The following is a 17,943-nucleotide window of genomic DNA, read 5'->3' as shown; positions in this document are numbered from 1 at the left end:
TGCTGGGAAGTAAGCCTTATAAACTTGGCAGGGGCCAGGAAATTGAGGATGCTGTTATCCATGCTAAGCATTTTAATTTTATAGGGAACCACTAAAGGATTTTTAATGGGCAATGGTAAATAACTGATTATATTATCCCACAATGCCTAGCAATACCTAGTACATAATGCTCTAATGTTCCAATACATAGAGATTTAATAAGTACTTGTAGGTAAGTAAATTAATAAATGATATTTGAATGACTAAAACAGGAAGTTAGAGGAGGCTTTGGAGGAGATGTGACGATTGGTTAAGGTCTTAAAAGATAAATTGTCTGAGGGACGCCTGGGTGGCTCAGTCGGTTAAGCGTCTGCCTTCAGCTCAGGTCATGATCCTGGGGTCCTGGGATGGAGTCCCACATCAGGCTCCCTGCTCAGCAGGGAGCCTGCTTCTCCCTCTGCCTGCTCTGCCTGCTGCTCCCCCTGCTTGTGCTCTCTCTCTGACAAATAAATAAAGTAAAACAAAAGATAAATTGTTTGAAAGCACAGAAATGGAGGAGAAAGGGTATTTCGGACAGAATGGAGAACATAAGTGAAGGAAATTAAGTGTTGGCAGGTACTAAAGCAAAGTTTTATTGGGGTGAAGGTAGGGGGTGACTGGTAAGTATAAAACACAAAGATTGAGAGAGACTAGTATAGAACTCTATTAGGTGCAATATATCCTTTTTCTAATGACAACAAAGCAGCTGTTTTACATATGCAGCTTTCAGGTAAGGTTTGTACAAAGGGTCCCACTGGTGGACCCTAGAAATTCCTTAATAGCCCTACACCTGCCCTCCCCCGCTGGCCGCCACCCATCCCAGCATTATGCCATGGGCTGCTATTGTCTCCAAATAAGGAGCTCTTCACCTTCTCTCAGAGAAACAAACCTGGCCTATTCCATAAATCTTCCTTATTCCAAGACTAGGCCTCTCCTGGCTGCTCCAACCCTGCCTGCCCCTACTAGATCGGACTTCTCACTATGAGAGAACTAAGCACCAAGCATGGGTTTTTCCTACCCAGTTTGCTACCTAAACTAGTAAACAAAACTGTATACCAATCCAAAGAGGTCTGAGTTTCATTTCTAATTAATTTTGCCGTAGGCTAGGCAGAGAGAAAGACTTTGCTTTACAAAACTATGGGGTAATAGGGACACCTGGGTGTCTTAGTAGGTTGAGCACCCAACTCCTGATTTCAGCTCAGGTCATGATCTCAGGGTCTTGAGATCAAGCCCTATATTGGGCTCTGTGCTCAGCAAAGAGTCTGCTTGAGATTCTCTGCCCCTCCCCCCTTATACTCACTTGGATGCGCATATTTTTTAAAAATAAAACTATGGGGGTAATAGGAAGGTATCCTGTTATCATCTGCTTGCCCAATTTTTTTCATGCCACTGGCAGACTATCAGAGACTGGAGGTTTGGCCAAACAGTTGGCCTAAGATGTAAGGTTAGAAGGAAGACTAGACATCAAATTTGTCACCCCTATATTGTTCCCCCTCCCCTGCCAATTTTATACTCTCTGCTTACCTCAAGATTTAGACAGAGGAGGTCCACTTGCTAACTTCTATTTAAAAATCCAAAATTTTGTTGGTTCAAAAAACTTAATAATATGAAGCTATCTATTTAGTATATGTGCTGCCGAAACGAGCACTGAAGCTATCTATTTAGTATGTACTGCATGCCAGGCATTGTGCTGAACATTCCACATGCATGATTCCATTTAATTCTCTCAGCATGTCTGTCAGGTAGGTATTACTAGTCCCTTTTTACCAGTAAGGAAACTGAGGCTCAAACAGGTTAACTTATTTACACAACGTCAGTGATAGAGCCAGAATTTGACTCTAAATTTTCAAACACATATTGCTTGCACTCATTTTTAAACAGTATTGGGAACAAATGACACAGATCTTTTGCTGTGAGTGGGCCACTATAGAAGTGATTGATGATCAGCCTTTCTCAGAAAATCTGTTAACTCCTAAACCCTGAATTTGAATGTCAGGTGGGCTTTATGTAAAGTTGTTCACTATTCCCTAATTAGGTGGTCTCAAGATTCCCAGGAGCCCACCATTCACTGGAGCTGAATGAGTGGTAACTTTTTGCTCAGCTAATGAGCAGAGTTGTTGACTTGGGAACTCTTCCATGGAGTCAGTGCTTTGTAACCTTCTCTCATACCCCTGGACAGCTTCCCTAGAAAGTTAAAATTCTCTAGCCTTAGAGTGGTATTCTGCAAGCATGGGGGAAAGAACTGGGTGGATTCCTCCTCCTCTCTTTTAGTCTCTCTCATACACACATATGCACACACATCACAGAGTCATTATTACATGGTCTATTGCATGCGGATATCAAAACAATAGCTTGGTGTTTTCTGTGCTTAAAACTCAAACTTTGCTGGAGTTGTTGGTGAAACCAGGGGTAGAAGTTTATCCACATCTTATTGCTCCATAGAAAACTAGGAAGTTTCACTTCTGGGACAAGAATTTAGTGAAACCACCGTTTGACAAGGCAACTAGTACACTGATTCCATCTTTCCAGGAGGCGTCTTGAACTAAATATGGTCCATCTGACCCTGGAGTGTGGATAACCTAATCAACACCCATGAACTTGAGACTACCAATTACAGATCCCTGGTATAAACCTGCTAATAGATAACAAGCTAGCAAGTTCAGATCAATTAATAAGTGCTATATAATGTAAGTTGAATATAATTACAGTTGACCCTTGAACAATATAGGGGTTAGGGGCGCTAACACCCCCCAACAAAGTCAAAAATCTGCATATAACTTTTGACTTCCCAAAACTTAACTACTAATAATCTGTTGACCAAAAGTTTTACCAAGAGCATAGGTTGTCCAATTAATACCTATTTTGTATATTTATTATATATTGTGTTCTTACAGTAAAGGTAGAGAAAAGAATGTTATTAAGGAAATCTTTAGAGCAGGCACCTAGGTGGCTCAGTCAGGAAATCCTGGGATTGAGCCCTGTGTCAGGCTCCCCACTCAGCAGCAATTCTGCTTCTCCCTCTTTCTCTGCTTCTCCCCCACATTTGTGCTCTCTCTCCCTCCCTCTCTGAATAAAATCTTTTTTTTTTAAAGATTTTATTTAGTTATTTATTTGACAGACAGAGATCACAAGTAGGCAGAGAGGCAGGCAGAGAGAGAGAGAGGAGGAAGCAGGCTCCCCGCTGAGCAGAGAGCCCGATGTGGGGCTCGATCCCAGAACCCTGGGATCATGACCTGAGCCGAAGGCAGAGGCTTTAACCCACTGAGCCACCCAGGCGCCCCTCTCTGAATAAAATCTTAAAAAAAAAAAATTTGAAAATCCTAAGAGAATTACATTTATAATATTTAATTTCCTTTTGTTGTAGTGTATTAAAAACATCCATGTGGGGACACCTCAGTGGCTCTGTCAGTTAAGTGTCTGCCTTTGCTCAGGTCAGGATCCCAGGGTCATGGGATCGAGTCCCACATCGGACTCCTTGCTCAGTGGGGAGCCTGCTTCTCCCTCTCTCTCTCTCTCTCTCTCTGACAAAAAAAAAAAAAAAAAAAGTTTTATTTTAAAATTTTGTTTTTATCTTAAAAACAAAAAGGCATTCTTTGGGAGATTGCCCAACTGTATCTTCAAATTTTCTGTGTCCCGTGCAGTTCAAAACTATGTTGTTCAAGAGTCAGTTGGACTGTAGACTCTTAGACAAATAACTGGTCAAAGATTACATTGTAAATTGGGAAATCAAGAAAAGATAACATACCTTATACATTTTAGTTTCACTTAATGCATGTAACTGTAGATTCACCCAATTTTTTTGATATGGTGCCAATTCCACATCTTTGAAAATGTGTCTGTTGATGAGTGCCATGGCCTTATTTGCCCCCATAGTGCATCATGTATAATTTCCATTTGGGTCTGTTTAAAGTGGAGTCAAGCATTTGCAAAGGAAACTTATTTTATGATTTTTGTATTTTTAAAAACTTTTAGTTATCTTCCTCATGTCTAATCAAAAAAATTTAAAGTTTTCTATGTAATTCTTGGGGCACCTGGGTGGCTCAGTTGGCTAAGCATCTGACTCTTGGTTTTGGCTCAGGTGGTGATCTCGGGCTCATGGGATCAAGCCGCCCAATTAGGCTCTGTGCTCAGCACAGAGTCCGCTTGTCCCTTTCCCTCCCCCTCTGCCTCTTTCCTGGACATGTGTACACGCTTTTTCTCTCTCTCTAAAATAAATAAATCTTTAAAAAAGAGTAATCTTTGTAATTCCTTTTCAAAGCAATATTAAATGTAATAATGCTTAAGAGCTTATAATGAAAACGAGTCCTCTACCCCAGTCCTTTCACCTCCACTCTACAGAGACAAATTTTCAACTTTATAGTTGTTTCTTTGGTACTTAACCTTCCTAATTCTAAGGAAAATGCTCATATGATATGTATTGATTTATCGATTTTTGACCATTATATATTGCTTTCCTGAGCTCAATCCCATCATGACCTGAGCCAAAGGCAGACACTTAACCAACTGAGCCACCCAGGTGCCCTAAAGAATTTAGTTTTCTTATGCCATACCCTGTGCTTCTCCTCTCCCACCCTGATTTTCATCATATCATATCATAGTACCCTAATATAGTCATATCACAGTTTTAGGTTTGTGGTAGGCAAAATTCTAAGAATGACCCACAGTGAACTTTGCCTCTATATGATCCCCTCCTCTTTGGATGTATGTGGAACCTCTGAATATTATGGATACCACACTCCTTGATTGTTACTTTATATGGAGAAAGGGAGATTATCTGAGTGGGCCTAATCTAAACACATAAGCCCTTTAAAAGCAGCGTTTTCTCCAGCTAGCCCAAAAGAAGAATTCAGAGATTGGAAGCATGAGTGGAATTTAACACATCATTGTTGGCTTTGAAGATGGAGGGGGCCACATGCCAAAGAATGTGGGTGGCATTTAGGAGCTGAGAGTGGCCTGGCTGACAGCCAACAAGGGCTTGGCCCTATAACTGGAAGAAACAGAATTCTGCCAACAACCTGAATAAGCCTGAAAATAGATTCTTCTTTAGACCCTCCACATAAGACCCCAACCCAGACCAACACCTTAATTTCAGCATTAGGAGACTGAGCAGAGGACCCAATCAAACCTGCCCAGAATTCTGACTTAACAAAACTGTGAGGTAATAATGTTTCAAGCCACTAAGTCTGTGATGCATCAATAAAACATGAATAAAAGTTAAAATCAAGTCTTGTAGTGCTAAAAACTGTTCACTGATGGGGCACCTGGGTAGCTCAGTCAGTTAAGTTTCTGACTCTTGGTTTTAGCTCAGGTCATGATCTCAGGGTCATGAAATCAAGCCCAGTATCGGGCTCCACGTTCAATGTGGACTCTGCTTGAGATTCTCTGCCTCTCTCTCTAAAATAAATAAAATCTTTTTAAAAAATTGTTCACTGCTAGGCCAAATAATGTCACTATGATAACTTTTGTTCAACCTTTTGCTTACCCCTAGAGTTAGGAATTGCCACCATTTTTCATTTGCTTGGTTCTTGATATATTTACTATTTGAGAGAGAGAGAGAGGGACGCCTGGGTGGCTCAGTTGGTTAAGCGGCTGCCTTCGGCTCAGGTCATGATCCCGGCATCCTGGGATCGAGTCCCACATCGGGCTCCTTGCTCGGCAGGGAGCCTGCTTCTCCCTCTGCCTCTGCCTGCCTCTCTGTCTGCCTGTGCTCGCTCGCCCTCTCTCCCTCTGTCTCTGACAAATAAATAAATAAAATCTTTAAAAAAAAAAAAAAAGAGAGAGAGAGAGAAAGCATGTGTGAGAGAGAGCATGAGAGGGGAAAGGTCAGAGGGAGCTGGGAGCCTGATGCGTGTCTTGATCTTGGGACTCCGGGACCATAACCCCAGGCAGAAGGCAGTCGCTCAACCAAATGAGCCACCCAATTACCCCTTGATATATTTATTATTACTTTTTTCCCAAATATTTCAACAGCTCTGTCAAATGCCCAATATATTTTTTTCAATCCCTCAAAACAATAAATTCATTCTATTTTTATTCCTAACTGCCTCTCACCTACTCCATCTAGACTGTTCACTCTCTAAGCCTGGGGAATAGCTCTTGTCCATAGAATTTGCTTTTGCCTCTCTCCAAGGTTTTATTTCCTATTTCCTGGAACCATGTTTTCTTTCTTGGTTTACTCCCTCCCTTTCCTGGAATATACCCTTGAATAACTTTCTAAGAATGTATAGGAGGTATATTTTTGAAGCCAAAATGGTTTTATTCTACCCTCACACTTGATTGTCAGTTTTTCCAGATGTGAAATTCTAGGTTGAAAATTCTCATTTTCTGAGAATTTTGAAGGTATGTGTTTATTGTCCTCCAGCTTCCAGTTGAATTCTTTTGTATGTGACTTATTTCTCTCTGGAAGCTTCTAGTTTTTTGTTGTTCCTTGATGTTCTGAAATTTCTTAATGATGGAATTTGCTGTAGGTCTTTTTTCATACATTGCAATAGGTACTGCATGAAGTTTTTCAATCTGGAAATTTGTGCTCTTCATTTCTGAGAAATTTCCTTTGATGTTTATTTATTTATTCTCTATTTTCTCTCTCTTATCTTTTTGGAATTTCTGTTTTAGGGACACCTGTGTGGCTCAGTCGGTTAAGCGTCTGCCTTCTGTTCAGGTCATGATGTCAGGGTCCTGGGATCAAGTCCCACCTCAGTCTCCTTCCTCAGCAGGGAGCCTGCTTCACCCTCTGCCTGCTGCCCACTCTGCTTGTGCTCTTTCTGTTGCTGTCTCTTTCTCTCTCTGGCAAATAATAAAATCTTTAAAAAAAAAAAAAAAAAACACACTTCTGTTTTGTCAGCTACAAAGCCTGAGATGATCCTCTAACTTAACTAATATTTCTCTTTATTTTCTTTGTGTTTTTAAAAAGGAATTCTTTGGGAGATTGCCCAACTGTATCTTCAGATTTTCTGGGTTAATTATCTATTGCTGTGTAACAAAGTATCCTAAAACAAAGGCTTAAAAAACATTTATTACCTCACAGTTTCTGTGAATCAAGAATCCAAGGAACGGCTTAGCTAGGTAGTTCTGGCTCAGGGTTTCTTATGTGGTTGAAAACAGGATGTTAGCAGGAGTTTCAGTCATCTGATGGCTGGAGGCCTCCGTTCCTCTCTGACTGTTGACAAGACACCTGTTTCATACCACATGGGCCTCTCCATAAGCTGCTTCAGTGTTCTCACATGTTAACTAACTTCAGAGCAGATGATCCAAGAGAGAAGGAAGCCACAATGCCTTTTTATGACTTAGTCTCAGAAGTGACTATCACTTCCACCTTATTCTGTTTGTTTAAAGAGAGTCACTAAATGCAGCCCACACTCGAAGGGGAAATAAGCGCTCCTTCTTCAAGAAATATCAAAGAAGTTGTAGATATATGTGAAAAACACCACACCTTTGTATCAGAACATTTTATTTTGGTTGCTTTAAGTTCCAAGGGTCATTTTTGGTCCTCTGGCTTTTCTTGTCCATACCTTTTCTCTTTTCTTGTCCACACCTTTTCTCTTTTCTTCATGAATATTGTACTTTATTTGAAGTTCTGTTCCCTGCATTAGCTCTGTCTCCTTTGTGCTCTTTTTCCTATGAGTTTATTTTGGTCTCCTCCTCATGATGACTATTGTCAAACAACTGGTGATCCTTGGCTCTCCATTATAATTTAAGAGTGAGGAACTAAAAGCTGTGTGTGTGGGAGTCCATTGTGGGCATTACTGGGAGCTTTCCTCTGGATATCTACAATTTTTCCGGGGAAGGATCCTATAACTGTTTCTCTGGGGATTGGTTAGATGCTTGTCTGCTAGCATACTATGACCAGGACAGGAGAAGGTGGTATTGAGAGTCACACTTTTAAGGATCTCAATTTTCACTTAATCATCAGATTTGTAGTCTTGCACCATATGCCATCCCTCACAGTGAATCCTGACTAGGAGTGCAGTGCCTGTTTGATTCAGTGCCTCCAAAGAAATACTTTTTTTCAGTTTTATTGAGAAGTAATTGACAGATAACATCGTGTAAATTTAAGGTGTATAACATGTTGATTTGATATACTTATATATTACAAAATGATTAACACCATAGTATTAGCTAACACCTCCATCTCATCACATAATTACGCTTCTCTTTTTTTACCTTTTCTTTTTTGTGCTAAGAACATTTAAGATCTCTTTTAGCACCTTTCAAATATATCAAATATATAAATATATCAAATATATATATATGCAAATATATAATCATTGTGCTGTACATTAGATCCCCAGAACTTACTCATCTTAAACTGGAAATTGGTACCTTTTGACCAACATTTCTTCATTTCCCCCATCCCACAATCCTTAGTAACCACCATTCTACTCTGTTTCTGTGAGTTCACAGCTTTGTTAGATTCCACATATGAGATCAAACAGTATTTGTCTGTCTTTGTCCAACTTACCTGACTTAGCATAATGCCTTCAGGATCCATCCCTGTTGTTGCAAATGGCGGGATTTCCTTCTTTCTTTGGCTAAGTAATGTTTCACTGTGTATATATACCATGTCTCCTTTATTCATTAATCCAATAACAGACACTTAAGTTTCTACATCTTGGCTATTACGAATAATGCTGGAATGAAAATGAGAGTGAAGATAATGCTCTGAGATCTTGTTTTCATTTCCTTTGGATATATAACCAGAAATGGGATTGCTGGACAGCAATTGTCTACTTGTGCTACATGTTCTGTAGACAGAGTTTCAGTATTCACCTTCCTGTTCTCAGACCTATTCTTTACTCATGCCTTCTGTGGTACCTGTTACATTATAAGGTTTGGACCTCTCAGATGAATTAGCCCAATTCTAGTTCTATCCTCCACTGCAGAAACTTAAATTAGAACTTTTTCCATTCTGAAAGGTTAATTACTACCCCTCTGTCCACTTTCTGTTTTCCATATATATTTCTCCTGAAATGCATCATCTGCTCTTGTATTCTTGCTCTCCCTCTCTTTGCCTTTGAAAGTTAATGCCATTGTTGTTATTTTGGTGTCATTTTAGCAAATTTGGGAGAAGAAGGAAACTTACATGGTCTGTCATTTTTTAAAACCTTTATTTGGTGATATAATTTCAAAATTATAGAAAAGATGTAAGATTAGTACAAAGAAATTCCCTACACTGTATATCTAAATTAGCCAATTGTATTTAGCCACATTTACTTTCCCTCACTCTCTCATTCTCTCTCTCTCTCCAAATATATAATTTATGTGTGTATATATATATATATATAAAAAATAAAAATATATCAACAGATATATTTCAACAGATATATTTCTCATCTAGTTGAGAATAAATTGTTCATATTATATCCCTTTACTCCCAAATATTTCAGTTTGTATTTCTTTAGAATAAGAACATTTTCTTATGGGCCACTTCCTTACACCACACATGAAAATAGACTCAAAATGGATGAAGGACCTCAATGTGAGAAAGGAATCCATCAAAATCCTTGAGGAGAACACAGGAAGCAACCTCTTCGACCTCAGCCACAGTAACTTCTTTCTAGGAACGTCACCAAAGGCAAGGGAAGCAAGGACAAAAATGAACTATTGGGATTCATCAAGATCAAAAGCTTCTGCACAGCAAAGGAAACAGTTAACAAAACCAAAAGACAACTGACAGAATGGGAGAAGCTATTTGCAAACGACATATCAGATAAAGTGCTAGTATCCAAAATCTATAAAGAACTTACAAAATCAACATCCAAAGAACAAATAATCCAATCAAGAAATGGGCAGAGGACATGAATAGACATTTCTGCAAAGAAGACATCCAGATGGCCAACAGATACGTGAAAAGGTGCTCCACATCAGTTGGCATCAGGGAAATACAAATCAAAACCACAATGAGATACCACCTCACACCAGTCATAATGGCTAAAATTAACAAGTCAGGAAATGACAGATGCTGGCGAGGATGCGGAGAAAGGGGAACCCTCCTACACTGTTGGTGGGAATGCAAGCTGGTGCAACCACTCTGGAAAATAGCATGGAGGTTCCTCAAAAAGTTGAAAATAGAGCTACCCTATGACCCAGCAATTGCACACTGGGTATTTACTCTAAAGATACAAATGTAGTGATCTGAAGGGGCACGTGCACCCAAATGTTTATAGCAGTAATGTCCACAATAGCCGAACTATGGAAAGAACCTAGACGTCCATCAACAGATGAGTGGATAATGAAGATGTGGTATATATATACAATGGAATACTATGCAGCCATCAAAAGAAATGAAATCTTGCCATTTGTAACAACGTGGATGGAACTAGAGGGTATTATGCTTAGCGAAATAAGTCAATCAGAGAAAGACAATTATCATGTGATCTCCCTGATAGGAGGAAGTTGAGAGGCAACATGGGGGGTTTGGGGGGGTTGGAAAAAAATAAATGAAACAAGATGGGATCAGGAGGGACACAAACCGTAAGAGACTCTTAATCTCACAAAACAAACTGAGGGTTGCCAGGGGGAAGGGGGTAGGGAGAGGGTGGTGGGGTTATGGACATTGGGGAAGGTATGTGCTATGAAGTGTATAAACCTGGCGATTCACAGACCTATACCCCTGGGGCTAATAATACATTATATGTTAATAAAAAAAATTTTTTTAAGAACATTTTCTTAGATAACAACCCACAATATAGGTATTAAACTCAGCAAATTTTAATAGCGATTCAACACTATTATCTAATTATCTATGGTCTACATTACAATTTTGCCAGCATCCCATTAATGTCCTTTAGAGCAAAACTTTTCCTTTCAGGATCTGATTAAGGATCAGTATTGCATTTAGTTGGCATGTCTCTTTAGTTTGCTTTACTCTGGAAAAATTCCTGTGTTCCTTTGTGATTCATGACATTGACATTTTTTAATAGTACATACAAGACATTTTATAGAATTTTCTGTAATATGGGTTTGTCTGATGTTGCTCATAATCATATTGGTATAAATATTTTTGGCAGGAATAAGCAGCATTATGTCTTCAGTAGGTCCCATCAGGAGGCTCATAATATCATTTTGTCCATTACTGGTGACATTAACATGGGCTTTGGATTAAGGTGGTGTTTGCCAGTTTTCTCCACTGTCAAGTTGTTATTTTTGTGTTGCAATTTGTCAAGTTACTATTTTTGTTTTATAATTTGTAATCATTTCCAGGAAGATACTTGAAAAAATGCAAATACCCTATTTTTCATCATATTTTTACCCACTAGTTTTAGTATCTATTGATGGTTCTGAGTGATATTATTTCTTCGACAGCTGCAAAATGCTAAATTTCTAACTCAAATCTATTTTAACTCAAGGTTTACAGTAATTTGTTACATTTTGAGTTTTTCTAAAACATTCAACTTAGTTTTTATACAAATCACTGCTCTTTTTTTTTTTTTAACAATTTATTTATTGATTTGCCAGAGAGACACAGCAAGAGAGGGAACACAAGCAGGGGGAGTGGCAGAGAGAGAAGCGGGCTCCCTGCTAAACAGACAGCCCAATGTGGGCTCCATCTGGGGACCCTGGGATCATGACCTGAGTGGAAGACAGATGCTTAATGACTGAGCCACCCAGGTGCCTCTCACTGCTCTTTTTTAACACTAATCTATTAGTTTAATATTTCTTTAAAGTGCAAAATTGTAATTACAGAGTAACCCAGTATAAATTTGGGGGGTGGGGGGGACTCTGCTGACTCTTGGTAACCATGCAGTTTAATTTGTAAGAGCAGAAGTATGCAGATATGCTGAAGAGTAGCTCTCAGCTGCAGCTGGAATGTTGCAGGCATCTTTTAATGTTTTTCAGAGGAAATGAACATTAATTAACCTAGCAAGCTTATTCAGTGGGGCTTCTACTATTTATAATATTGAGCTGTTCACATTTAATGTTCTAAAATCCGTCAAGAAATTAAAGCATTTTTTTAATTAAAGCATCTTAAAGAATTAATTACTAAGAGAAACTTAGATAACCTTGTCCTGGACCAAGTTGGAGATTCCTGAATGTTTTCAAATTCAGTGTGTGAGTTGGGATTTGAAGAGGGATAAATTTGAGAACCCTTTCCAGATGCAATTTAGATTCTTAGAATTCTTTGTGCTAACCTATCATCCAAATGTAATGGTTCCTGGCAAAAATTGACAAGATTTCCTGAATTTCAGGAAATGCACAGGACCCAGAATAAAAAATAAATAAATAAAGTCTTTAAAAACAAAACAAAAGGAGTGCCTGGGTGGCTCAGTCAGTTAAGCAGCTGCCTTCACCTCAGGTCATGATCCTAGGGTCCTGGGATGGAGCTCCGCATCTGGCTCCCTGCTTAGCAGAGAGCCTGCTTCTCCCTCTCCCTCTGCCTACTTGTGCTCTCTCTCGTTGTCAAATAAGTAAATAAAATCTTAAAAAAAAAAAAAAGCCAATCTTTTTTTTTTTTTCAGAATTGTATTCTGTTAAAAAAAAATCTTGAAAAATAACAGTGTTGGAAGATACACTTCCCAATTTCAAATTTTCTACAAAGCTACAGTAATCAAGACAGTGTGGTACTAGCATAAGAATTGACATATATAGGGGCGCCTGGGTGGCTCAGTGGTTAAGCGTCTGCCTTCAGCTCAGGTCATGATCCCAGAGTCCTGGGATAGAGCCCAGCATCAGGCTTCCTGCTCGGTGGGAAGCCTACTTCTCCCTCCTCCCTCTCCCCCTGCTTGTGTTCCATCTCTCGCTGTGTCTCTCTCTGTCACATAAATACATAAAATCTTTAAAAAAAATTGACATATATAGACAGGTCATTGGAATAGAATTGAGAGTCTAGAAATAAACCCTTACACTATGGTCAATAGACTTTAAACAGGAATGCCTTGGGGGCTCAGTCAGTTAAGTGTCTGCCTTCGGCTCAGGTCATAATCCCAGGGTTCTGGGATCAAGTCTTGCATAGGGCTCCTTGCTTGACAGAGAGCCTGCTTCTCCCTCTGCCTCTGCCTGCCACTATCCCTGCTTGTGCTCTCTGTCCAACAAATAAATAAATTTTTAAAAAAGAATGTCAAGACAATCTAATAGGAAAAGAATTGTTTTTTCAACAAATGGTGCTACAAAAACTGGAAATTGACATGCAAAAGAATGAAATTTGACCCCACATCACATCATGTACAAAAGTTAACTTAAAATGGATCATAGACATAAATGTAAGAGCTAAAGCTGTTTAAAACTGTTACAAGGAAAATCTTCATGACCTTACATTAGGAAGTGGTTTGTAAGATATGACACCAAAAGCCTAAGTGACAGAAAGATAGAGAAATTGAATTTCATAAAAATTACAGACTTTGTGCTTCAAAGAACCCTATGAATAAAATGAAAAGTTTGTGGGGTCTTTTTTTTTTTTTTTTTGTAAATGTTTGGATTATAAGACATTTAAAATAAATAAGTATGGGACGCCTAGTTGGCTCAGTCACTTAAGCTCCTGACTCTTGATTTTGTCTCAGGTCATGAACTAAGGGTCATGAGATCAAGCCCCCCACCTCAAGCCCCATGCTGGGCTCTGCACTCAGCAGGGAATCTGTTTGAGACTCTCTCTCTCCTCCCCTACTCTCTAAAATAAATAGATCTTTTAAAAAAATAAAGTATAAGCCCATGTTAAATCAATTATCATAAGAGAAAAATTTAATAAACAGTTGCTTGGGGAAAAGGCTTTGTGTGCAATATTCATAGGGAATTTTTTCAAAATTTTGAGACATATGTTAATACATCATTCCTTTTTTTTTTAATATTTTATTTATTTGACAGAGAGAAACACAGCTAGAGAGGAAACACAAGCAGAGGGAGTGGAAGAGAGAGAAGCAGGCTTCCCGCTGAGCAGGAAGCCCTATGCGGGGTTCAATCCCAGGACCCTGGGATCATGACCTGAGCCCAAGGCAGATGCTTAAGGACTGAGCCATCCAGTCACCCCAACATTATTCCATTTTTAAAAGCACAAAAAACAATGAAAATAATTCTGTCATACTAACACAAAACTGATAAAGTAACATAAAACATACTATAGAATATAGTACAAAAGAGGAACCCATAAACTAATGTAAGTATAAATGGATAAATCCCACTATCAGATCAAATTCAAGAATATATTAAAGATAATCATCTACCATCAAGTAGGATTTATTCCAGGAATATGATGACTTAATATTGGAAGAGATTAATATAATGCATAATACCTATGTCACATTATCTCACTAGAAACTAGAAAGGCATTTGGGTGTTTTGGGTTTTTTAAGAGCGAGCACACAAGCTGTGGGGTGGAGGGGGCACGAGGGACCTGAGCCAAAATCAAGAGTCAGACACTCAACAGACTGAGCCATCCAGGCTCCCTTGCACATGCTATTTCAAAACAAAACAAAACAAAACAAAACAAAAAACAAAAAAAAAACACTTTGTAGGGACACCTGGGTGGCTCAGTCAGTTGAGCGTCTGTCTTCAGCTCAGGTCATGATCTCAAGGTCCTGGGATCAGTCCCATATCAGGCTCCTTGCTCAGCAGCAAAGCCTGCTTCTCCCTCTGCCTGGCACTCCTCCTGCTTGTGCTCTCTCTCTCCCTCTGACAAATAAATAAAATCTTAAAAAAAAAAAAAAACTTTGTAAATTAAGAATAAAATCATAAGGACCTCCCACTTTACATCATACATAAAAATAAATTGCAGATGGATTAAAGGGGTAAATATATAAAACAAAACTATAGAAATATTAGAGGAAAGCAATATTTTTACAATCTTAGGGTGGTTTTGGAAAACTTTCTTCGTAGGACATAAAACCAGGAAGCCTAAAAAGATTGACAATTTGTACTAAATAAAAAATTGTAAATTGTATAACAAAAGACATTACAAAGTTAAAAGGCAAGAAAGATACTGAAAGAAAATATTAACCATATAAGGGTGTGTGTATATATGAATACATATATATATACATATCCTCATGTATATAATTCATATACATAATAATACTCAGAATATATAAAAACCTCCGAAGTAAGGTACCAATCCAGATTCCCCTTCTCATCCAACATCGGACATTTATTTATTAGGAACTGACTATGTCAAGTGCTGTGTTAAGCACTGGAAATACAACAGTGACTAACAGACGGTAAGTCAGTAAACAAACAGGATTCACAGATTATAACAAGTACTGGGAAGGAAATATGGGGAGGGCAATGTAATAGATCAGAAGTTATAAACTGTTGAACAAAGGGCCATACTCAGCCTGCAGTGTTCAAAAATTAGGAGATTTGGGGGCACCTGCATGGCTCAGTTGGTTAAGCAACTGCCTTTGGCTCAGGTCATGATCCTGGAATCCCTGGATTAAGTCCGGCATCAGGCTCCCTGCTCAGCAGGGAGTCTGCTTCTCCCTCTAACCCCTCCCCTCTCGTGCTCTCTCTCTCTCTCTCAAATAAATCAATAATAAATAAATAAATGCATGAACAAATAAATATTAGGAGATTTTATATAAAACCCACATCTGTGACCCCTTAGAAAGATTAGAACTGGTCACACTGGCCCTAAATTCTTACATAACCACAAACAGCGAAATAGCAGCTTCCCCTTTAGACGGTGTTTCTTACTGAGTTTGCTTTATTCATAAACATCATCTGCCTGGCTCTTACAGGCAAGTGAATTTGCAGATCCCAAAATGGAGAGTAACTAGGTAAGGCCCACTTAAAACAGAGTAATCCTGGAGGTAATGTTTGAGCTACACCCTGGATAATGAGAATGACCCAGCCATGCATAGAGCTGAGGCTAGAGCTTTATCTTCATAGAAAATTTTAAAATCTAGATGCAACTCAATGCCAAAACTGTGGCAAAGCACCTGCAACCCCCACTTTGATCAGAGACTGCTTTCACTGCATCCCAGCCAGAAGCCTGAAACCCATCTCCCACTTCTAAAAAGCCATTTTAATCATGTACATCCTGAAGTATGTGTGCATTCTGCCCATTGTTCTTGACCTCATAACGAAAGGAAACTTGGAACAGTATTTCTGGTACTACTACCCTTTCCACAAAGACATTCAGGCAATGTGGTTGCCCTCTGCCAAGTTTGGCTTCAACATGTCATTCAGATTTCTACCTAAAATTCCATTCAATAGTAATTATATTCTATTTCCTTGAAGACTTTTGTGCTGCCCCAGAGCTGAAGTCTATGCCCACACGGCCAAGGTCTGGGGCACAAAGACTGACTCTAGGAGCTCAGTATAAGGCTATGAAACTTCAGGAAATTGGAGTGTTGAGCTCCAGGGAAACCTGTCAAGACAAAGATTCATGTATTTGGCTCTCTACCTAAGACATTTAGTCATCTTAGAATAATTAGTACCATAACCACAAATCTCAGGTGGGCACTCAGGACTGCCTGACGATCCTATTATAGTTCTCTGGTCACTCTTCTACTCAAGGCAATTATTTCACATCTCTCCCTGAGTCTCTAAAACCCCTCTCCTGTCCTCACTCTGAGCTAATAACTTCCTTGCTTCTTATTTCACTGAGAAAATAGAAGCAATCAGAAGAGACTTCCCATCATCCCATCTAACATTCCACTGCATCTATAACTTCCCTCTGGCGCAGTGAATAAAATGACTCCATTTGTGCACTGGATCTGATCCCTTCTCACCTATTCAAGGATTTTGCTTCTGAAATTATGCCCTTCTCCCTCAGTTTTTCCTCCTCCTAAATCATTTCCATCAGTATACAAATGTGCTGTAACATCTTCTGTCTGGGAAGAAAAAAGAAGAAAGGGAGGACCCCCCCCCTTGACATTTAAACTATTCTTCCCATTTCTTTCTCCATTCTCTCCCCCTTCCACCCTTATTATACCACAACTTCTAGAAAGTTGGAGTTTGCACTCATCAAGTAGAGAAAAACAACCATGCTGACAAGCCTCACTAACGATCGCTAAACTCAGGTGGGCCTTTATGGCTGCCCAGAAGTCAGACATTTCCTAGTTCCATGCATTCTTTCACTTTCCAGGAGGACTCCTCATACCTTCTCTTTCCTCAGACCTCCAGTGTCCTCAATCCTCACTTCCAGGTAATGACATGCTTTTTTTTTTTTTTTTTTTTTTTTTTTAAAGATTTTGTTTGTTTGAGAGACTGAGCCAGAGAGAGAACACCACCAGGAGGGGCAGAGGAAGTGGGAGAAGCCAACTCTTCAATGATCAGGGAGCCCAAGGCTACCTGGGGCTCCATCCTAGGACTCCTGAATCATGACCTGAGCCCAAAGCGGACACTTCACCAACTGAGCCACCCAGGTGCCCCAACTTGCTTTCTACTTCATAGTTTTCATTGTGAAAACAGAAGAAATTAGAAGATTATTTCTATATCCTCTTACAAACCGTATCTACCCATCTATCTGTATCTGTGCCCACATGTCTAATTAAATGAATGAACAGTCCACACCCCTATTGAAGCCAACTGCTCCACCTCTGCATCAGATCCCATCTTTTTGCCGAATCAAGGACACTACTACTCCAATATTATTTGTACTCTCTTCAATCAATGTTTCCATCTCTGACCATTCCTATCTGCATACATTTCTTTCATCTTAAAGCCCTACATTTCCTATTTCCCTGCCCCCTATACAGAAAAATCCCTCAAAAGACAAAGTTGTTGTCTCCATTTCGTCTCCTCCCAGTCTCTTGAACTCATGCCTGTCAGGCTGTTGCCCCAGTCACTCCACTGAAACTACTTCTATCTGGTCACCAGTGCTCATACTCACTTACCAGGTTGCTAAGCTCTTAGCTCTCATCTTGTTCAGCAGATCAACAGAAAGGTACAACAGAGCTCAGATTGTTCTGACTCCTGCTACTGCTGAGGTTGCTTGCAGTATATGGTTAGCTAGGAGAGGTTTGGGCCTGTGGGCCACTATTATGGGGAGCTTGCCTC

General features: G+C 39.4%; 1 protein-coding gene across 1 annotated transcript in view; it reads left to right on the top strand.

The window, feature by feature from the left end:
* The window catches only part of TEX49 (testis expressed 49), a 30,248-nt gene that overhangs the window by 909 nt on the left and 11,396 nt on the right, over window positions 1-17,943 (top strand). The gene's annotated exons all lie outside the window — the stretch shown is intronic.

This window comes from Lontra canadensis, unplaced genomic scaffold (genome assembly GCF_010015895.1).
Source record: "Lontra canadensis isolate GAN:19392208 unplaced genomic scaffold, GSC_riverotter_1.0 scaffold59, whole genome shotgun sequence".
Classification (NCBI taxonomy): Eukaryota; Metazoa; Chordata; class Mammalia; order Carnivora; family Mustelidae; genus Lontra; species Lontra canadensis.
The sequence above is the reverse complement of the archived record's forward strand: the minus strand, read 5'-3'. Positions and strand labels throughout refer to the sequence as shown.